A 24,600-nucleotide genomic window follows, 5' to 3' on the forward strand; every position below is an offset into this window, starting at 1 on the left:
ATCTATGCTTCTATGAAAATTACCTAAAGCCAGATCCACCAAGACTTTTTAGGAGCAGAACTCAGAAGCTTCACCCATCTGGACTCTATTTCTTTTCTTTTAAAAATTCTTCTCAAATCCCAGCATCTCTAAACATGAGATAAATGTAATTGGAAAATACATTGCAAACTACAGTTCTGAACTAGATCAAAATCAAAGAAAATCTCATGCCACTGAACACACATTGTTGTATTCCAAGTCTATAGCTTATTTTTAGCATTAGTAATTGTGTTTAAAGACCTGCAAATTTTGTGCACTTTTCAACTCTCCCTTCGGCTTTACCAGTACTTTTTTCATTTTCTTTGTTTAGAAGCTGACTCTGATTTGACCCTCAGCAACTAGTCAGAAGGAAAAATCCCTGTTTTCTCTCCTGGAGGAGTTAGGGGTCACCAGATAAAATGGGTTCTCTGACTTACCTAGTGTGATTTCAATGTCTATATTGCAGTAGTTATTATTTCTACTGCAAGCTGTGTGATTGGTTACATTTCTAAGTTCCTCCTCAGAAATTTGGTTTATGCCCCCTGCTATTCAGCCATTTCTCTTGCTTAGATTCTTGAGTGTGAAATATTCAAAGCCTTGTATAAACTCTTCTGTTGAGAAATGACTGAAGACATGGATTTCACACCAGTCTGCTAGAGAAAAACAGGCAGCAGGAGGAATTGCTAGAGATCTCCGAACTACAGGAATGTGCTACACAAGAGCAATAATTTATCCCCAGACTATTTGATGTGCTTGCTGAGGAGCAATGAAAGACACAAATGCCTGACCGGTATCATGGCACAGTTACTTTTCAGGGGCATTTCCCCCCCAAAACAGCTGTGAAAAGGAAGAAGTGATTCTGGCTCATTAGTCATGGTACAGAGCGGAAAGAGGGAAGTAACATTATGATTAGATTGCTAGACCTTGGGGTAGGGGAAGTTTCAGATAGATAAGAATCAGTGCTTCATCTGCTCACAGTGGGCAGTTATCATTTCAAACCCATTGAGAAATATTTTGCCTCTAGCCTGTACAATGTTATAAGACGGATGTTCAAACCTGGGAGATCTTGCTGGCCTTTTGCAACCATCCCTCACATATTTTACACTGAACTGTAACCTCCAAATTCATCCCACATTTTCCGTTTTGGTAGAACACTACTATCTGCTTCATACTTCAGGAGTGTAGCATGTTCCTGTTCTGAGGCCTCTACTGCCATAAGTGGGATGGTGACATCATTGTTCTCTCATCACCACAGAGGAGGTCTCCTAGCAAGGGCTGAGCAGGGCTTGGGGACATCCTCAGGTTCCTGAGGGTCTTCAGGACAAGCAGTGGCTGCATGAGGACTATGCTAATACACAGGAACGGCTAGTCCTTCCCTTGTATGTCCACAAGCCTGCAACATGGTGATGGCTCTAGGACTCTACCTGTGCCATACACCATAGGCTATGGCAACCTCTCAGCCTATTTCTGAAACAGGGCTGAAAATCTGCCCAAAAGTGACAGGTCCTGCCTTGTCCTTGCAGTGTTTCTGACCTAAGCAGAACACTGCTCTTTCCCTTTCAGAAAGTAAATACTGCGGCAAGCACACTGGCAAAACACTGTCAGATAAGAAATTCCGTGTCAGCTGTCAGATACCGACAAAAACAAAATCTCGCAACGTGTCAGCTATCAGCTGCTGTCAAATATCAGGTGTCATTGGATATCAAATACATATATAAAATATTCAAGCACTGAGATTATCTGCAGAATATTTCATGTCTATATTTGCAGAGGACAATTTCCGGGAAAGCAAAAACATTTTAGCTCTGAACTGGATGGTAAAACAGAATAATTTCATCCTTTCGCCCAGAATGGCCTGGCAGGTTTCAGTCACTGGTGTGGGTCCTTGAAGAAGGTGATCTTGGTGAATTCCAACAAGCAATGACCTGGTCCACAGCTCCCAAACTAAAATGCAGATAGGAACTTAGTTACCCACAGCTGTGACTCTTTAAAAGTGGTATCATAGCACTTTAACTGTACAGTTTGAATGTGGCTGTAGTCTCTCAGCCTAATGCAGAGGCTTACACACACACACACCAGATCCTCCAAGTGTCCTTCTTTTCCAGGGACGTCCCTGATTTATAGAAGTCGACCCGGTTTCTGATTTGATCCCAGAATGTCCCGCTTTTCTTTAGAATGTCCCTGTTTGCATCAGATAAATGTTGGAGGGTATGCATGCTTGGAAATGTGTGTTTTGAAAGAAAATTCATTTTAAAAATACAAAGTTAAGTATTTAAATGTGATTGATTTATTTTTTGGTCCTTTTAAAAAAAATCAGCAAAAATGCAATTGAAAGCAGAAGGAGCACAATATGGACTTACAGGTGAATGCATACTAGAGCAATTACAGATTGGAAATAGACTCATTTGCCCATTCCTATGCACAGCATGGTAGGATATTGTAAAAAAAAAAAAAAATGCTTCATAGCAGTCATGCACTGGAGTCATTTGACTGGCCTCTTGTGGGAAACAGGATTCTAGGCTTGATGGGCCTTTGGTCTAATCCTGCAGGGTTTATGCTCATGGAGGAGAGAGTTTATACAGAAACATTTTTGTCCCCTCTTATCACAGAATGCTGTTAGCCATTCCTTGAAGGTTTGACTGTGCATTATACTGCTGACAAGGAATCTCACATATAAATGTAGTAATATATTCCTTGAGGATTTTTTTTTTTAAAAAAAGCATACACACACGGAGAAAATTGAATGACCCTCATTTTTAATGCTAATTGTGAGGCATTGCATTTCTCTGTTTCTCTAATATTAATGTGATTTACAATGTACTCTTTGTCACCAACTGTGTTTCCAGATGCCAGCAGTTTGCACATATGTGGCATTCTGGTTCCCGCCTACCCACCCCCTTCAGTCATGAGGAGCAGGATAATAACATTGTATGTGAGATAATGAAGTTGTTAAGTGAGAGGAAAATGCACAGTGACAGATTGGTTCACAGTTACACAGGTGTGAATCTAGAGTGGCACAGTTGAACATGATGTGAGGATATACTGCCATTGTACACTTGACGAATGCTGTTTTATTAAATCCTTTACCTGTCTCTGAAAGTGAGCTCCGAGAATTAGGTTATTTCAGAGGCTGCACTTTGCAATGTCTTTTAGAGATTCCAGTTGTTCTAGCAAATGCATGAACACCTGCAAATATCAGTGATAGCTTTCTGAACAAATTTAAGACAAAACAATAATTTCAGACCAGAAAGAAGATCTTGCAGGACATGCCCACATCATGTGTCTCATATGCTGAGGCTTTATTCCAGCTATTGGAGTAGCTTTGTGTGTGTGTGTTTAGGTGCTGATCTGGGAAGACAATGTGCGTATGTGCATGACATGAACTTGAGAAAGAGACTTACTGGCATAGAGGAAATGAGTGGATTGAGAGTTAATGTAAGAGGATTTTATTTAGGCAATACATATGACTGTATTTCATCTGGTCCATCCACTGTAATTATTAAGTTTGCAGATGATACTACCATAATGGGTCTAGTTACAGGTGGAGATGAATCAGCTTACAGGGGGGAGGTTCAAAAAGTATCTACATGGTGTTTAGAGAATAACTTGCACCTAAATATTAGCAAGACAAAGGAGATGGTGTTGGACTTTCAGAGGAAGAGAGGGGAACTAGCCCCGTTGTATATGGGGTGTGTGTGTGTGTGGAGAGAGTCTCTTCCTTTAAATTCCTGGGAGTTTACCTTAGTGACCTCACTTGGAAAAACAATATAACTCAGGTGTTTAGGAAGGCCCAACAGAGACTCCATTTCCTCAGGGTCTTGCGAAAGAACAATGTTAAACAACAATTGATGACCTCCTTCTACCAGTCCACAATAGAAAGTGTCCTCTCATATTGTATCACAGTGTGGTACGTTGGCTTGACAGCCACAGACAGAAACAGCACATGATATCAGGGAATGTCCCCTGAGCCCATTAGATGACATTGCAAGGGATCGTTGCCTTAGGAGAGCGAGAAAAATTCTCAGGGACGATTCACATCTCGGCCAGCACCTCTTTAATCTTCTACCCTCGGGCAGGAAATATAGATATAGAAATATAATCAGTTGTAGCAACAGGCTAAAAAACAGTTTCTATCCATGGGCTGTTAGGCTGCTGAACGGAAAATAACATAGTGCAACTGACTTTCTGGGTTGGTGTGTTGTGCAACAAGCACACAGAATGCAATGAGATTGAGTGTTTGGGGGGGGGAGGCTCGGTTAATTTCATTGTACACAGGTTGTGCATTGACAATAAAGGTATTATTATTATTATTATTATTATTATTATTATTATTATTATGTGATGTACCTATAGGTACACTACATTATCATATAATATACATATATGTGCAATGTCAGTTCTTCTGTAGAGGCATGTAATATGCATGTGAAATAAAAGACTTGCAGAGGTGTGCATGCTACTTTCCCACATTATACTGTGCCCCACACATATTTAAGAGCTCCCTTTAGTGCCATGTTCCTGCGTATGTCACTGTACACTTGTAAGTTATCATTTGATGCTGCAGCCATTCAGGGCTGGTCCACATTTCTGCTTGCCCCGTGCCTAGAAAGCATGGGTTCAAAATGTTTTGGGCTTGTCCTGTGCTTCCTAGGCACAGGTCTGAGCAGTTTTGCATTTGCCTCACAATTCCCCACCCCCACCCCGGAAAACCCTCTCTTTACTGCTGAATCAGAGCAAACATCAATCTACAGAAAACCTGATTGACCTTTGCTCTGATTCAGAAGTGAAAAGTGGGTTTTCCCAGGGAAAGCAGTGATGGAACTGCTTGTGTGACAAGCTTACCTTAAAAAAGGACAGCTGCATCTCCAGGAGAAAGGGCCTTAATTAACATTTGCACCTCTCCCACAGATTCTAGTGCAAAATTAAGTGAGGACGATATAAAATTAAAATCATCCTTCCCTTTTCCAGCAGTTGTCCAAAATAGTGCAAGAACGGGGAATATGTTCAAAAGTAGAAGAGAAGGCATGTGCAGGAAGCATCACAGCTAAGAAGATGTATTTTTTGTGTGTGCTGTGGTATAACACCACTGTTTTTCTTAATTATTCTTGACATTTCGCCTATTATTCAGTAAGCTCCCTCAGAGCAGCGGGGAGGGGGAATGACAGTGCCTTTCAGAACAAAATGTGAAATAAGATTTTGCAGCATTGGCCCTTACAGTGAGATTCTGCCCTTTGATATGTAACCCCACAGTGCCATCTAACTTGCCAAATTAGCAACTACCCTCGGAGATGCCTATGCAGAAACTGGTTTTATAGTGTGAGCCAGGCCAAAAGATCAGCCCCTTCATTTTATACTGTGGTCACCACCTGGGCCAAGTCTTGACTTGCTCCATACAGAGACTTCTTGATTCTTTGAAAGTCATAAGTGAATATTGTGTGTGTGCCCCATTTCCCGTTTAAATAATATCTCTAATTAAATTACCAGAAAAAAGAGGGTTGTGGGTTTTTTGTTTTTCATTGGTTTTATTTTTTCGAAAAGCCTTCTGCTTTTCTATTTAACTTCTTGAATTCAGCAGAAAGAGCTTACATTAATTTTTGCAGACACTCTGGGGGGCTGCTGTAAAACAAAGTGTGAACAAGGATTAAGAGACTGTTCAACTGAGGCGCTGAAAGGAGAAAATAGATGGTCATGATAAGGCTCCTAAAGGAAGAAGAAAAGCCCAGCAGTGGCATAGAAAAGTTATCTTCTTAATAAGGATGTGTTCACTCCACTGCCTTTTTATATTTCTATACTTCAGTGACCCATGAATTATGTTCGGGAAGCAAACTGCTAGCTGAAAAAGTAACACAGGAATTGACAATTACTTGTTTTGCTTAATAGAATACATTTTCCTGTATACAGAGGATTAAGCAAATTCTCTCCTCTCTCTCTCTCTCTCTCTCTCTCTCTCTCTCACACACACACACACACACACACACACACACACACACAAAAATTAATTCCATTTGGGGTTCTTTCACAGCCAAGTGTTGTTTAGTTGCAAATGTTAGACTTGAACTGGGGAGAAGGTATTTCAACTCTCTGCCATGAAGGCTCCTGGGTGACCTTGTGACCATCACTTTATGTCCTTCGCTCCAACATGCCACCATAATTTGCATGTGTGAGTGAATCAAATTGGCCTAGTTCGAAAGGCAGATGTTTCAAATCATAGAATTAGTTTAATTATCTTAAAACACAAAGCTTTTCAGTAGCGCTAGTTCACACACTGAGAGGTTCAAGTCACCAAAGTGGTGGTTGACCCAATACAATTACCTCTTGTGATTTTACCTCATGCACTCTTTGGAGGAAAGCCAGAGAACAGATGAGATTCATGCACACAATATTGGAGGGGTGTGGGACTGGGCCTCAGAGATGTTCCTCTCATGGTTCTCCAGGAATGTATGAAATTAGGCCAGAGCCATTATAATGGCACATGCATAGGTTTTTTAAAGTTGTATGGACAAATTATGAATTGGGAAGAGCAAAAGATTAAACACATGCCATTCCAGTTTTGCCCTGTTTGATTAGAATGTTAAGGAACATTGTGTACATTTAGCATGTCACTGTTTGGTTGCAGCATCTCAACCGCTTACTAATCTGTGGGTAGTATTCAGTGAAGTACAAGGACTTTACCTCCCTCTCCTTTCCAAATCTGCCCAACCCTCGAGAGCAGATCTGGGGAACATAAGGGGAGAGGAGCATGTGGGGAGGTTCTATAGTGCAAATGGAAATCCTTGTTCTAATGGAACTACTTTGTTGTCTACTGCCCAGTATCTCCAACCCAAGCTGACTTCTGAGTTCTGTTCGTGGGTTCCCCAGAAGTGAGACTCTGCCAGCGTGGCAATCAGATGTGGCAGAATGTTGATTCAACATGGATAAAGGAAGGCACCTACCTTAAAAACATGAGCAAGGTATCAGTGTCAGGCAGACCAAGGACTCCATAGGGCTACTAATTCATCCCTAATAGAGGAAAATAACTTCCAACTGGATTTCTTTGTCTGATTTCAAATACTTTCCTACTCTGCCCTTTTTCTTCTTGGAACTGACCCACTTCATGCTGGGATCTTTGTAAAATGTAGGATTTTAAGAGAGCTTAATACAGAGAAGTTTGACATTGCTTTGGAGCCATGGATGCTGCTTTGCCACTTGCCTTATCAAAAAAAAATTCCCCTGCTGTGCTTGTACATACATGGCTAGGCCTGTGCAGCTGAGGTCAGGCTCAGACACTAAATTGGCAATTGCCTGCAAAGTTAAACAAGCTGTGATAACCCAGGAAGGAGGAGGCTCATGCGATAGAATTTGTTCGTGCTCTGTGGAAAAGAAAAGTGGCTTCCTTTAGCAGCATGCTCCTCATGTCCTTCAATAGGAATGGAAAGGTATTTTTTAAAAAATGCAGAGCTGCAATATACAGTCTCTATTCAGTACATGATTGGTTTCCATTCTGATTAATTTTTAAATTAGCAGGTTCCTTTTCTTTCCTTTGTCGGTAACAAAGTCTTCCAACTTCAGGGCTTCTTTGCCCTAGGCAAAAAGCTCTGAGTTTGATTTATCTTCTATGCTTGTCTTGCTTTTAACAATATATACTTTTTTTCAGAGAAGTGCAAATCTGTGTTTGACCCTACAGGGAAAAGTTTTCCTTTTGAAGAAATGTGTACAAAGTACTTAATAAGTTGTGTCACTCAGAGTTTTTACTATAGATTATATTCTCGGCAACTCCGGTTAACTTTCCCCTGTCCCCGAGATGCCAACATTTTAATAAAAACAAGACATTTTCAACAAAATGTCAGTAGCAGGGTGATCAAAGTGCTAGGGGAGCCGTTTGGCAACAGCCTGAGCTTTGAATTTCCTCTTCGCTTTCCAAAACATTCACTTAAAAAAGCATTTATTGAAGCTGAACTGCCTTTATCAGCCTGATCAGAGCTCCATAAAGAACATGCATGATTCAACTGCTTTCCCAAGCTTGGAAAAATATAACTTTGATATATGCTTCAGAAGTGCCGCACAATAGTTTTCATGCTCACGTTTGTTAAGATTTAGTGCAGCCATTAAAGAACAGAAGGGCTCTTTGGTGGCAATCCTCAGACATACCAAATATCCCAAAGCACAACCTTCTACAAATCAGAGATTAAGGCGCTGACAAAAATTTCCACTTGATTGCAGTTTTCCCCCTTCAACCTTATATCAGGAGTGACTATCTTTTCGATCAAATCTCTCGGGCAAGCAACTAGCAAGGGTTTTGTTCCCTCCTGGAGAAAAATATCAACAGAAAGATAAAAAGTGACATTTTATGTGCCTTGTCTAGGAGCCAGTCAATTTTACCCCCACAAATAATCCCCCCTCCCAGAAGAACCCACAACCCCTGGACTGTGTCTGACCAATACATGAGATTTGTGATATATCTCTTGTCAAGTATCGATTACACCAAGACGTTGCTGTTTGCCTGCTGCAATGTACCTAATAATCTTCTTTTATTTGGGTTTGTGCCTGTGAATTCTTATCATGGCCTGGACTGATTTCTCTGGGAGCTATTAGATCTCACTTCTGCTGTCTGAATGGGCTATGGAAATGAAACCTGCTGGAGCACTCAGTCTGGGCAAACAGTCTTTGTTTTCTATCAGTTTAGGTGTCAAGTGTTTTGCATGCAGATAGAAGGGAGTTTGTGCTATCAGTCTTCCTGACTTTCTGATACGTGCCTTTCACCTCTACCTGGTTCAGCAAGAGACTCAAAGATATGGCTGAGCAATCAAGCTCTTCCTCGTGACCAGCATCCAGCCTGCTCATCCAGCACTTTGGGGCACTATTAGTACACACCGAGGATGGGCTTTCAACAATTCAGTGCTCATCTACTTCAGTCTGTTTTGCAAAGCACCATAGCATCTATTCTCTAAACATTAATGCAATAACATACTGCATTGTCTGTCTCATCCTTAATAAGATATTCTTTTCTTTTTTACTAAGGCTAACTTCTGCTAAAGTTCCTGGGACTTTCTTCCAACGTCTTTAGACCGTGCTTGCAATCTTAAGTGTGTGATAAGGAAGCTGTTGCTTGAACCAGGAAGATCATAGCTCGGAACAAGCCAACTGAACTACGCAGGTCATGCACGCTCTCTCGCACCGTGTGCATGTGCTACAGGCTCCTTTTAGGCACACAAAGGAATCTTCATTTACAATATCAGTCATTCTGATTGACAGACAGTATGAGGCCCCCAGATTGGCCTGCCATAATTCTAGGAGCCTGGCCTTCTGCCCTTGCTCAATTGGCAAAGTAGAACTTACTGCCTGCTGTTCTATAACCTTCTGCTCCAGTTCAGCAATATAACAGAATAAATGATGGAAAGAGGGAGCTGCAGCCCAAGATAGGAAGAGGTGGAAGGGAAGACCTAGCTACTTCAAAGGAATTCAGATCTCCAGGGCCTGATGAGCTGCATCCAAGAGTACTAAAGGAGCTTGCAGATGTAATCTCAGAGCCTCTGTCTATAATCTTTGAGAATTCATGGAGAACAGGTGAGGTCCCTGAGACTGGAGGTGGACAAATGTTGTCCCCATCTTCAAAAAAAGGGGGGTGGGGAGAACACCCAGGAATACAATACCATCAATACCAGGAATGGACATAGAACAGATAATTAAATGGTCAGTCTGTGAGCACTTAGAAAAAGTATGCTGTGATTACGAAGACTGCAAATAGTAGTAGCAGCAGCAGCAGCAGCAGCAGTAATTTTATTATTTGAACCCTGCCCATCTGACTGGGTTGCCCCAGCCACTCTGGGTGGCTTCCAACAAATATAAAAGCATAATAAAACATCAAACATTAAAAACTTCTCTATATAGGGCTGCCTTTGGATGTCTTCTAAAAGTTGTATAGCTATTTATCTCCTTGACATGTGATCGGTGGACGTTCCACAGGGAGGTGCCGCTGCTGAGAAGGCCCTCTGCCTGGTTCCCTGTAACTTCACTTCACATGGGTTTCTGAAGAACAAGTCTTGCCAGACAAATATCATATAGAGAGAGGGGGTGTGGGGAGGGGAGAGAATGAGAAAATTACAAGCTAGGTGCATCAGGGGAATATTGTGAGCATAGTGTAGCTTCATTTCGGCAAGGCTTTTGACAGTCCCCAATGTGGTAAAATCTGGGCTGGACAAGGTAACCGATAGGTGGATTTGTAGCTGGTTGACTGACCAAACCCAAAGAATGCTCATTAATGCTTCCTCATCATTCTGGGGGGAAAGTGACAAGTGGGGTGACACAGAGTTCTGTCCTCGGCTCGTTGCTGTTCAATGTCTTTATTAACAACTTGGATGAAGGAATTGAGGGAATGCTCAACAAATTTGCAGATGATAGCAAGCTAAGAGGAATAGTTAATGCCACAGAAGACAGAATCAGGATTCAAGACGACCTTAACAGATTGGAGAACTGGGACCAAGCTAACAAAATTAATTTAAGTAGGGACAAATGTAAGGTTCTACACTTAAGCAGGAATAACCAACTGGGGGAAACCTGCTTGCCATTAGTACAAGCTGGAACATGCGCAGAGGAGGGTGACAAAGATGATAAAGGGTCTAGAAACCAAGCCTTATGAGGAATGGTTGAGGGAGTTAAGTCTGTTTAGCCTGGAAAAGAGGAGGCTGAGAGGAGATGTGATAGCCATCTTCAGATGGGCTGTCAAATGGAGAATGGAGCATGCTTGTTTTCTCCTGTGCTGGAGGGTACGACCCAAACCAATGACTTCAATTCACAATAAATGAGATTTTGAATAACATCAAGAATAAATTTCTGATCTGTTCAACAGTGGAATGTACTTCCTTGGAAGGTGGTGGACTCTTTTTCACTGGAGGTTTTTAAGCAGAGGTTGGGTGGCCATCTGTCATGGATGCTTTAGTTGAGAATCCTGGATTGCAGGGGGTTGGACTAGATGACCCTTGGTGTCCCTTCCAATTCTATTATTCAGTTCTAGATTAGTAAATGACTACAATCTCAAGTAAAGAAGTCATTCTCTACCCTGAAAAGAGAGATTCTTTCAACTTTTCAAATGCCTAAAGTTGAACTCAGGATCGCACACCCTTCCCAAATTATGCAGGGTCCAATCTGTATGAATTGGCTGGACCCACTCACAGTGCAAGTGACCACGTCTGTCTATCCATCACTGGTGATCTGTTTATCTGCTTCTGTGATTGGGATTTATATACTTACCTGTTTAGGTGACCACTTCATCATGCTTCATCAAAGCTTATGCCACTTAAAAATCTCTTAGTCTTTAAGGTGACATTAGACTCTTGTTTTATGAGGATTTTGTCAAATGAACAGTTTTTCCCCACATGGAACTGTCTTCAGTTTTGAGAGCTTTATTTCCTGGCTGGCTCTTGATGTCTGACATCTGACTATTGCTTTCTTGATGCTTGATAGGGAACTCCTAACTCTTGCTACCTTTCCACTGGCCTCTGATATGGGAAGTGAAGTGTTTCACTCCGCTGTTGAGATCTAAGCTTTAATCTTCCAACACAATAACCCAGAGATGAATATTTTTTTCCTCTGCCAAGGGATGATGGGGAAGAAAGACAGAGACTTTTTACCTCTTATGAGCATGGAAATGATTAAGCTGCAGCTAGTGCCTAAATCAAGGAGAATGGGTATCTCTTAAGGCTATGCAAATTCATCTTCTGAAGTATCTGCACTTCTTTGCAGCTTTGTAACATTTATGACGAAAAGAAAGGCAGTTCCCCTTTACGAAGCAGAGGCCTGGGAAACCACAATATGCTTGTATGTTCCAAGAAGGCAACAAAGATGGCTGAATTGGATATAGTAAGCCAAACCAATTCCTTCAAGTATGTTTACATTTATAGATTAAAAAAAAATATCTTACATTAATTTAATCTCAATTGGGGGTCCCTGCAGCCACATTTACTACTACTACTACTACTACTACTACTACTACTACTACATAGGACTACCAGTAACAGATCCTCTTCTGTCCCATATAGATGTATGAGGGGCGGTTGCACTTGGATGCAAAAGTGCATTAATGGACAAAAAAATGGACAAAAAAAAATTCACAAGAGTGAACTATGGGTTATCAATGGGAGATGCATGCATCCAGATTGAACCAATGACTATGAAGACAGTGGTGGGGAAGAAATGTGCATAATGGGTGCATGAACTTGGTGTGAATATAGGGTTGCTAAGTTACACAAATATCTATTTTCACATGGGAAATTTTGGATGGTACCGGCATATTTAACTGCATTAATTTTGAAGGAGCCAAAATGCAATCAAACTGAAGCAGCCATATAAATCAACTTGTGGGTAGTTATTAGGGCAAAACTCTTGCCTGTAAAATGAAGTTCACAGTTGTGCAACCCACTCCAGGAAGGAACTTAGGGCAACCTTTTTTTAAAAAAATAAAAAAGTATGAGAATAGTTATAATTAAACTAACTAAAATTACACTTGACAAGGGTTAAAGGAAGATGCATGAACTCAGTCGTCATTGGGTAGCTACTTAAGGGCTGGTGGTCTATATAATCCTGCAAAATGGTGAGGAGAATTTCACTATCCTAGTGTATGTGATCAGGAGTCTGAGAGATAATAGAATCACAGAATTGTAGAGTGGCAAGGGACCCCAGGGGTCATCTAGTCCAACCCCCTGCAGTGCAGGAATCTAAACTAAGGCACCCAGGACAGATGACCATCCAACCTCTGCTTCAGAATCTCCAGTGAAGGAGAGTCCACCACCTCCTGAGGGTGTTTGTTCCACTGTGAAACTGCTCTTACCGTCAGAAAGTTATTTCTGATGTTTAGCCGGAGGCTGGATCTAGATGCATCGAAGAAGCGATTCAGTTAAATGCGTTGTAAACTTCCTACAGGGAAGTTCTGTTGGCAGAAAATGGGACTCCACATTGCTGTCTTTCATCATAGTGTTATAACGCATATAAAGCGCTTTATCTTTACAAATGTAGCTGAGTCCGTGATCTCCTTTCTTGAACCACTATAACTTTAAGTGGGTTGTGCTTAAGAGAATTAAATGAGACAGGCAGTGGAATGGTTCAGAAATAGAGAAGCTGTGGCTTCCTTTAACAGAAACTCCTCATTCTGTAAATAGTAAATACAGTGAATCTTGCCTTTATGGGCATCCTGGATTCTGCAAGTTATTAACACAAAAACAACACAAAGTGTGCAGCAAGGTTCCCATTGGCCCAGGATTTCATTTAAAAGCTTTTATCAGTGTGGCAGCTGCTTTGCATAGACTAACACTGTGGGGTTTTTTTCTCCCCCTCAACTGTAGCTTGCAAGCATACTAATAGTTCATGCACTGGAGCAGATGCACAGGTAAAAAGCATCTAAAAAAAGATGCTAGGCCTGTGGATGCTTCTTTCATACTTTGGTTTCCAAAGGGGCTTAGCACAGCACCAACCGCAAACAATTTATGTTACTGTAGGCAAGCGTGAATTGACCCTGACAACTTGAATACTAGGGGATTACATGCACACTGCGATAAATTATCACTTAATGAATGATCGTCTGTATTCACTCCAGGTCCTGTAAATATCAACATCCAAGTAATCTTTGTCAAAACACCAGGGCAATAGCGTACTCTGAGTCTGCAAAAAGTTTGTACATTTTCTTTATGTGATACTGATAGTGTCACTTTGATTACTTCATTCCTCTGCACTGCTTCTTCCTCAGGCTTCCAACATATCAAATTTATTTAGAGATTCTCCTACTTATCTTTATCTCTATTCCCCTGTTGTCTTCCACTTCTCTTTATGTCTGCTTTCTCTGACTCCCGAATCTCTTTATGTTACCAATTCCGTCACTAAACACTGCATTTCAACCTTTGTTGTTGTTGACATCCGCCTGTCTTGGGAGACAATGGAAGAGTGCGCCTTCAGGAGTGAAGTTAAACTGTTGGAGAGTTTGATTGCCTGCTGTGTCTGTAGAGAATGATACAGGAGAGAGATGTTTTATTTCAGGTGGGGCAGATGAAGGTGTCTGGTTTTGCTGCTACAGGTGCACCATGGCATTTCTGCTCTCTGATTTCTCCCTGTATCTTCCTTAGGAAGAGAAAATATTGCTACATGCCACCCCACTCTCCGAGTGATGCTGGATTCTATGGAGTCCAGGCAATTACTCAGGGTTTGTGTTTCCTTTGGAAATGAGACACAGCAGAGACTGTGGTGTCTTTATAATATATGGTTTATTTACACATCTATACAACGGGAGCCTACGATGGAGGGGCACACAGGATTAATGCCCCAAGAGGTTCTTGCTTCTCTCATAGCCACAGCAGCCTAGGATTCAAAAAGACACCAGCCATTGCTCAGCCTCTCTCCAGCTTGCCGCATTTTACAACCTGCCACTATTTTCCTCCAGCCCACATCATCCCCAGCTGCAAAACTCTCCACTCTTGCTTTGTCTCTGTTGACCATCTCAGAGCTCATGGAGGGGGCTCTACCCATTTGCCAGCTGGCACAGAGTCTTTGCTTTGCTGATCACCTATCTCCCTGTCCTTGTTCTCTGTTAATGTCCCATCTCTTAGGTGATCTCCTGAACACGAGAAGCTGAGTCCATCTATTAAGAGTCTGACTTCCTATTTAACTCACCAATTATTAATTGAAGTCCAACACTTACTAAATCCAGGAACTATGTGTGTCTGGCGCCCACAAATTCCTAACAATATAATTCTCTCCCCCTTGACATCAAACTCACTCCACCCAGCCTTCATTTTCAAGTTACCAATGTTTTTATCAACCTTCATGCCTGTGTCATTAACAGCAGCTTGATCTGAAGGCAGCAGCAGCAGCAGCAGCAGCTGATAATGTTTATCTTGCGGCTCTGAAAAATCTACCTATAGAACAAGCTGCTGTTAAAGCCACAAGAGCAGATCAGTCTGGTATTTTCATGTCACTTGGCAACAGTAGCTTGAAGAAAGTACACTCCTTTGCTCACTTCTTCCCCATATGCCAGGTTGAGAGAACTTGCTTCCCTCCAGATGTTGCTAGACTCTGACTTGTATCATCCTTATGCTGTCTGGTGCTAAGGGCAGTTGGAGTCCAGCAACATCTGGAGGGCCACCTCTTCTCCAGTTGTGCCATATGATCGGCTTCCTCCACCCTGCTATTTTTCAGGCTCTTTCTATGCATGGGGAAGGATTATCATTTTGAGTCTGTTGAGGCACCTAGACTCCATTCAAATGCCTAATGATCATAGCAGGAGTAAGGGAAGCAGCATGTGGCAATAATTTGCTCACACAAGTATTTGCAGGACCTTTCACTGCTTATAAAGAGTCTAGCCAGAGGGATGAGGGAGCCTTTTCTTGTTCCAGTACAATGGAATGATGTGCCAAAAGAGAATAAGAATAATAGTTATATGACCTAGGATAAGAGAGATTTTTGTTTACCGAACGGTGATTAGGCTCAGTAGGTGCTGAGCTGAAATCAAATTTCTGTTAAATAGCCCCCCAAGAAATCAATTGTAACCAGCACTTAATGACGAGCTTGAAAACAGCTTGAGGCAAAGCCAAGGGCAGTTGAAATTCTGACAAATTAGTTGTTAGCTGCGCTAATGACTGATTTTGGGGGGATTATTGCTATTATAAACAGTAATCAATCCAGGTTTGCCACTGTGTCTTGGAAGATGTTTGCAGCCAAAAATATGCAGCTTTGCACTTCAAATTCTAGTTAATATGATAATCTGAATATTACACACTGCTCAATTCCCCTCTTAACTTCCCCAAACACAGGTTATATGGAAATTAGGCATACAGAGCTATCATTATTAATTCACAATATAGTGAAGTGCAACAAGTCCCAAAGCCCAGAGACTTGGCAATATGATCCTGTAATATATAGGATATTGTCTGCAGTTCATTTACTTCATAACAGACCTATTAAAGTCAAATGGGACTGTCTGGAATAAGTGGGTTGAAGATTATGGACACAGGAAAATAGCATTGGCTACGAGGGACAGCTCTGGGACAGGATTCATTGTTGTTTTCTCCCTGCATTTATAAGGAATCCTTGTTTCCTTGCCATTGTCAAACCTATGCGACATGTCAGCTAGAACCTACTTGCAGGCAGCTCCTTCTCACAAATAGCATTCCAAATCTGTTGCCTGTTCCATCTGCAGAAGTAGATGGAAGGGCAAGCTTTGGGATTTCAGGGCACGGCTGAGACAATGGATCCTTTGCTAGGTCTTTGGGGAAAACCAAGTGAATTAAATAGTTGCCTTAAAAGTGGGGCTTGGCTTTTGTGTGTGTTCCACACAAATAGGTGGAGGTTCAGGTTTCTGTGCAAAGGGGCTCTACACACGTACCAATGATCATATGAAGAACTCCAAGTGGAGAGAGAGAATTCCTGGTCCAATCAGGGCTCCTCTTTCATTTGGTTGAGCACATGGGTCTCCTTCACATGCTGACCCAATGCACAGCTGGCAGGATGTATGTGTAGCGCATCAGCAGCCAGGTATGACTCCCCTCTGGAATACTTTTCAACATGTGGAGCTGGGCATATGAATTCCCAACAGACAAAGGAGCTTGAATAGTATATGCAGCCCTTGCTCCAAAAAATGGAGACATTGTAAGATGGCCCAAAGACATCTGAGACAGTCCTCAAAATGCCCTGCAATGGCTTGCCTCCCTGCCTTCTTCCCCAAACCTCACAACTGGGAGGAAGAGGATAGCAGCAGAAGGAAGCATTTCTCATTATCGGGCAAGGCCTTTGTTTTGCCTCCACAGCTGCCACAGGGAAAATTATTCATCTCTTTGAGCATGAGATAAGCATAGAAATTACAAACAAGAGCTATTTTTATATATATATTACAAATACTACTACTAACAGCAGTAATCACATGTAAAAAAAAAATTTGACACACACACACACACACACACACACACACACACACATATATATATAGAGAGAGAGAGAGAGATTGAGAACAAGTCCATCAACAGCTTGGGGGTGGTGTTATGGTGGCTCCATTTCTTCCTGTAGGTGATGGTGCTAGGGAGTCCCTGCTTGACACCTAGGTCTTTCGCCTGTAGGATCCTGCAGTGACCTATTTTGTCACCCTGGCTGCTTAGTATCAACATGAAATTGCTGGGCAACATATCAGAGCATTTTGAGTTCAGTTCCATCAACATATAGACAATGCCCAACGCTATCTCTTTCATTCCAAAAAGGCTGTGGAGCTCCTAAACCAATGCAATGAACTGGGTATGGGTAAACGTTATTTGGAGGTTGCTCTGGAACGCCCTTGATCCTCGATTCCAATTGCACCTCTTCCTGGAGAAAGCAGGTGCATGCCTTTATTAGATCACATCTATATTGTTGCAATAAGCTCTACATAAGGCTGCCTTTGAAAGTACTCAGAAACCAGTTAGTCTAGTATGTGGCAGCCAGATTGGTAACAAGGGCAGCACATCGGAAGGATGTAACTTCATTGTCCAAACAGTTGCACTGCTAATGACCTTTAAATCCCTAAATAGTTTAGGAGCAAGAAGTCTGAAGTACCATCTGCTCCTATATGAGCCTGTGTGTTGGGACCAGGGAGAATACCTTTTTCTGTGGCTCAGTCTCTCTTTAATGGCCTTCGGGAAGCTAGTAATATATCAACATAACTGTATGTCATACATCAACATATTTTGACTGTGCCCTAAGAATCCCTCCATGTGCCAAATGTTCTGTGAAATACAGAGAGCAGGTCTGCAGAATATGACAAACCAGCATTAGCAAATAAAAGCTGAGAATTCATGTAACAAAAAATGGTGACTAGGTGGCGGCAACAAAAGAATTATGTGTGTGCATAGCCTGGCTGGACTGGAAAAGATTTTACTATGGTTCTCACACTTTTAAGAGTCTTATCTCAGAGAGTACTAATGATATGTTTCAAAGCCACTGCAGCTGCATATCAGTTAAAATGTTGTTTACTCTCCTGCCCTACTGTTCTTCTTGTATCTTATCATTTGTGTAGGATAGATATTTGTTGTTTCCCCTACTACCATCCCGCCCAATTTCTCCCCTTACTGCAATGTGTTTTACTAAAAAAACATTTTTGAAAAAACAGCTCCATTGTTCTCAGGATAATTGTTCATGTGTATTTTTTAAAAAGAATGTTTCCTTCCTCCTTAAAAAAAATTATGTTAAATGCTGTGGAATAATGTATTGTAATAATAGAGAGCAATGCTCCTCAAATTTCTGGTAGCTGAGGCCCTCCCCTTCCCCAATTAACATTGGCTGAATCTTTCATTCTTGCACATTTAAAAGCTTGCTTACAGAGCAGTGTGTCAATCGTATGTGTAACACTCTAGTCTTGTTCTACTGCCCATCTGGTGGCTTCATCTCAGGCTAACATTTGCAGATGGTTTTGAAGGTTTTGGATAATGGGGGTGTGTGGAGCTGTAATTCAGGGGTGGTGGACATTAAGCCCTGGGGCTAAATGCAGCCCTCAGAGCCTCTCCTTTCAGATCTTGGGACTCTATGCTAGCCATGTCCCCTCCCCAAGCCACATCCTCCGCCACTCCGTCTCTGTGCCATCAAGTGTTTATACTTGGAAAATGACCCTCCAACTCTCCCAATGTCAATTGATTGTCTGGGTGAAGTATGGAGGGGTGTGTGTGTGTGTGTGTGTGTGTGTGTGTGTGTGTGTGAATCTCTTGCTTTTGCAAGGCTGGAATGTAGCCGCTTGTACAAAGCTAAGAGTCACATTCCTTGCTCCATCCACTTTTGCTTCTGGCTACACCCACCAGATGACACAACCTTGATGGCAGAAAGTGAGGAGGAATTAAAGAACCTTTTATTGAGGGTGAAAGAGGAGAGCGCAAAATATGGTCTGAAGCTCAACATCAAAAAAAAGAAGATCATGGCTACTGGTCCCATCACCTCCTGGCAAATAGAAGGGGAAGAAATGGAGGCAGTGAGAGATTTTACTTTCTTGGGCTCCATGATCATTGCAGATGGTGACAGCAGCCACGAAATTAAAAGACGCCTGCTTCTTGGGAGAAAAGCAATGACACACCTAGACAGCATCTTAAAACGTAGAGAAATCACCTTGCCAACAAAGGTCCGTATAGTAAAAGCTATGGTTTTCCCAGTAGTGATGTATGGAAGTGAAAGCTGGACCATAAAGAAGGCTGATCACCGAAGAATTAATGCTTTTGAACTATGGTGCTGGAGGAGACTCTTGAGAGTTCCATGGTCTGCAAGAAGATCAAACCTATCCATTCTTAAGGAAATCAGCCCTGAGTGCTCACTGGAAGGACAGATCCTGAAGCTGAGGCTCCAATACTTTGGCCACCTCATGAGAAAAGAAGACTCCCTGGAAAAGACCCTAATGGGAAAGATGGAGGGCACAAGGAGAAGGGGACAACAGAGGACGAGATGGTTGGATAGTGTTCTCGAAGCTACCAGCATGAGTTTGACCAAACTGCGGGAGGCAGTGGAAGACAGGAGTGCCTGGCGTGCTCTGGTCCATGGGGTCACGAAGAGTCGGACACGACTAAACGACTAAACAACAACACATCCACCAATGACATACTCCCCCTGGAAGACTGCTCACTTGTGTGTGGGTAAAAAACATTGCTTGCCAAGGTAGCTTTTTCTTCTTAAGGTCCTGTTCAGCTAGAACTTGATTTGATGCTTTCAGGTAGCCCCATTGCTCCCAGACTTGATAAGATCATGTTGAGGGAAAGGCCAGCTCTATTCGACATAATGATCTCATCTTTTTCTTTAACTTTTTAGACCCCCTACGGAATTCTCTCTGACCAGGCAGCTACAACACATTTTAGTTACATTAGTCATATGCCATGGAAGGAGACTTTATCATCTCTTCATTCATTTCTTGTGGAACGCACATATGTTCCCTTGCAGCGCACTAGCATCCCTAGCAGACAGTTTGGGAATTTCTGATTTAGGAGCAATTAAGGATTTAAAAGCAAGGCATGTGTATTGCTATTCAAATCTGCTTTAGTCCTCATTTTCCTTAACAAGATGAAGAGAAGCTTACACTTCTCGAGTGCACTGAAAAGGTCTCTATATAAAATGTAATGGATCAAGTGTTTTTAAAAGTTGTCACAGGGAGTCTCTTCAAGTTAAGGGGGTGAAAAACACGGAGCTTTTAAAAGACAAAGCAAAGACAAGGCTGCTGGGCTGAAGCCACTAGCCATTATTCATAGGACCTGAAGTAGAAAAAGAAAATAACGATCCCATGGCTATGGGGGGCATTCTTCCAGGACAGTGATGAGGAAAGTTCTCTTTATGGCTTTGCTATTAACAGCAAGTGAACAAAGCGAGAGAAAACCAAATCCCTTCAGAAATTTGTATGTGCCAGTTCTTTCTAGAGTAAAGAACCAATTCCAATCCCTCAGTTTACATTTTTGAGAACATACATACTTGGGTCACCACATAGACATCCCACGTCTCCATTCTTCTTTGCTGTACCTGAAGAGGAATATATATATATATATATATATATATATATATATATATATATATATAACATGAAGCAAAGATTACATATTACTTCATTTACAACAGCCAAAAATACGGATAGCATCTGAATTAGTTTATACTAATTACTTTGACTTAAATAAGCAAAAGAAACAAAAACAAAAGCCTAATTTCTAACATTTTTGCCAGTCACATTCCTTAAGAGGCTTATGGAAGCATGACTCCAGATTTCATGCACCTACATGAAACAACAACTTATGGGTTGTTGTTTTTTAATTTCCCAGTGCTCATCCATTGGATTTCTGAATATTTCCCCCTGCCCTGCCACTCACCATGGACTGTGAGGTCAGTTGAGCCAAGTCTGGATCCTCCTGGGTCACAGCCATTCCAACATGCCAAATTTGGGGACATTGGGGGGGGTATGCACACCCCTATGCCACATCTCAGTTCAGTGTGCTATGAAATTGATGTACAATGAAGGGGAGAACTAAATGTAACACTTAAATTTGATTTAATATTAAAGAAAAGAAAAATCAAAACATATCAATACACTTTTTATCCTTCAAACTGGTGGAGGTTCTAGTTAGAAAAGATCACACTCCTTCAGGCAGTACTTAAAGACAAGGACATCATCTTGGTAATAAGGGTACAGGCAATGAAAAGCTGCAGAAAATCCCAGGTGCATCACTATTGACCAGAAAGCAGGCCCCATCTCTGACTGGGTCAACAGGAGGGAGGAACGTTGCATGTTGGTGAGAAATGTTAAATGAGCTATTTGTCAGTTGCAAACAATATTCTCTGCCCATTCTCTGAAAGCTGATCAATATTTACATGAACCTTTTTCAGTGTGAGGCTGAACTCTGCATCCAGATTTAATTGAGACAGGGGGAAATGAACCACAGGGGGAAATGAACCACCTAGGTATTAATAGTTTGGGAAACACTAGCCAATTAAAATGTGGGGGGACTGTTATTATTATTGTTATTATTTTATTATGCTGTAGTTTTTAGTATTATGCTGCATTAGCTATGTTCTTAATGTTGTATACTGCCCTGGGAGCTTTGGAGAAAGGAAACTATATTATTATTATTATTATTATTATTATTATTATTATTATTATTATTATTATTATTTATTGGTAACCACTGTTTCTTTCTAAATTCTGAATTTTAAAATGTCCCCATAACCTACAAACAATCTCCCTACATCATCTACAGGTATGGGGGGGGGGAGAATACCATCTTCAATTGTACTAAAATGGAACACCCAGGGGTTGAGGGTGGGGAAGATTTTGTAGAACCTCTCTCTGAGGACCCTCTGGTATAGATAAATCAAATGATAACCACAGAAGAGATTTAAGTCAAGTTCCCAAATTATTTATTTATTGCATCTCTATTCTAAGAATATCAAGGCTACAATAATAATAATAAAAACCTGGAAATAAGCTCCAATGAACATCTGAGTAGGCCTATCTAGGATTGCGCTATAAGTCTTTAAGAACAGTGTATGGCCTTGAAAGCAAATTTGTGCTAATGTTTTTTGGAGAAGCTGTTCAAATGCCATTAAGGGTCTTAATATAGACTTTTCCTGCAGAGAAAGAATAAGATGTCAGAAATGATAGTATATTGGCCATTCAATCTCCATCTTGTCTACAATGTCATCATAAAATGAAACTATATTTCTTTGAAATCCTGCTAAATCCATGTTTTCCCATATGGCAAAATTTTCCATATCTCTAGCCTTCTTAAAATTCTGATATGGAGGGGAAATGACTGAGCTGTCTAGATCACAGCTGCCAGCACTTCTCTATAGTTATGATACACTATAGAGATTGGTCCTATTGTTACGTTATTTCAGATGTGATGTCTGTGGCGCTTGACAAATCACAGTGCACTACCCTTTGATATGACTGTTTTGGACTGTTTAATCCCAACCAGCCAATACAGAGTTGAGTGTACTTTATCCAGTTGAAATCAATTGATTGAAATCTATATTGGGTGGTAGTCTGAATCTTTCAAGTTTAAAACGTATTTCGAAATAACCCCATGGATAGAGTGGGTGAGTTCTTGTTGCTGTTATTTCTAAAATAGCTGTATCTTCTCCCAATTCGGAATCCAACCTCTCCAAAAAAACTAACAAACCACCACCACCACTTAATATTAACAGCCATGCATGAGCAAACTGCATGAGAATGGGCATACATATCCCAGGAATGGGGAACCCCTAGCTCACCATGTTCTTAGACTCCTAGCCCCTGGCTCCAGCCAGCTTGGACAATGGTCAGGGATTATGGGAGTCTTAATCCAGCAACATCTGTAGGCTACAGGTTCTCCATCCCTAGGATATCTGGTTCACAGCAATGCAGTTTGGGTTGTATCCCTGTTTGGATGCACATCTGAATGAGTTATGCAGTTTAGGTTTGCCATTCCCAATCCAGCAAATGCTACATGTACAAATAGGGCCTTTGTAGATTATTCAGTATGTTAAGGTCATTCACACACACAGACACCCCAAAAACTTGGCAGGGCAGAGTTCCAATTACTAAGAATAAGAATAAGAATACCGTAAATGCCGCTCATCTGACTGGGTTGCCCCAGCCACTCTGGGCAGCTTCCAACAAACTGAACACACTAAGCACAGAAAACATCAGATATTAAAAACTTCCCTATACATGGCAGCCTTCAGATGTCTTCTAAAAGTCAAATGGTTGTTTATTTCCTTGACATCTGATGGGAGGGCGTTTCACAGGGAGGGCACATCTACCGAGAAGGCCCACTGCTTCTTGGTACCCAATTCACTCTAACTGGGTACCAATACTCATGTCCTTTTAATGAAATCCCCCCTCTCCCTATATAACAATAACAGCAGAAGAGGAGGAGGAGGCATTGAACGTTACAGAACAATGAAACCTTTTATTATAAGAGAATGCATAACATGGCACAGGCTTGCGGGTGTGTGAGGGGGGTATAACATATTTTTTAACAATCTGAAGTGTAGGAGGGTAACTTTTATTTATTATCTTACAAGGCTATTCACATGGAAAGGGTATAAATTAAAAATCTAATTTCCCTCTCTCTTCCATCTACTTTGGATTTCTAAGTCCCCAGTGCACTCCCTTGTCACCATGTTGTTTGCTGATGAAGTATACGCCATACATAGCTTGTCGGGGGGAATGAGAAGAGAGAAAGAAATAAAATGAGGGAAGTTGTTCAGGTAGTTCACAATGTAAATATAAGATTGCTGCACTTTTATAATTAAAAGAGCCATCCAAATATTTAATACCCTAAAGGTAACCCCCAGAAGAAGAAATCCAGAGTGAATCTCTGCATTTGGAATGAAAGTGCTGCAGGTAATTATGTAGCCAGTCTCTGAAGCGGAGATTACTTAACGCACTGGATGCTTGAATTAGTACCAGATAAAAGACTTTGGATGCCATCCAAAGACAGGAGCACAAAGGAATTGTATGGAAAATTTAGCTCTGATGACCTAAATAAGCTAACAAACAAGCTCGCATTGCAAAATAAAAGGGAGAAATTCAACCGCGGTTGAATATTTTCAAGCAACAAAGAACTCCTTGAAAGAGATAGGTCAGCGTGCACCTTTGAGTTATGAAAAGGATGGCGCTTGCAGAAGGAGGTAGTCAAAAGCATGTGCTGAAAGTGTCCCTGGTAAATAAGTATTTGCTTTTCCTTGGGGGGGGGGGTTAGCTTGTTAAAATTTCTCTGTATATTGTTACAGCTGTCATTTCCCAGGAATCTGTTCCTTCCCGAGGTTTCCTAGATGTTCAAATACAATGGTACCTCCGGTTAAGTACTTAATTCGTTCCAGAGGTCCGTTATTAACCTGAAACTGTTCTTAACCTGAGGTACCACTTTAGCTAATGGGGCCTCCCGCTGCCACGCCACCAGAGCACGATTTCTGTTCTATTTCTGGGTTAGCGGAGTCTGTAACCCGAAGCATATATAACCCAAGGTACCACTGTAGCTGCAGGGTCACTATTTGTGTGTGTCACTCACACGTAGAATAAGGCCTTGTTGGGACCCATGGCTAGCCCCACACCCCGATGTGTGTGCTTGACCCACCACTGCCCCTTGCATAAAGGAGGTGCAA

The sequence above is a fragment of the Podarcis bocagei genome (assembly GCF_964188305.1).
Source record: "Podarcis bocagei genome assembly, chromosome: 6".
In the NCBI taxonomy this organism is placed as follows: domain Eukaryota; kingdom Metazoa; phylum Chordata; class Lepidosauria; order Squamata; family Lacertidae; genus Podarcis; species Podarcis bocagei.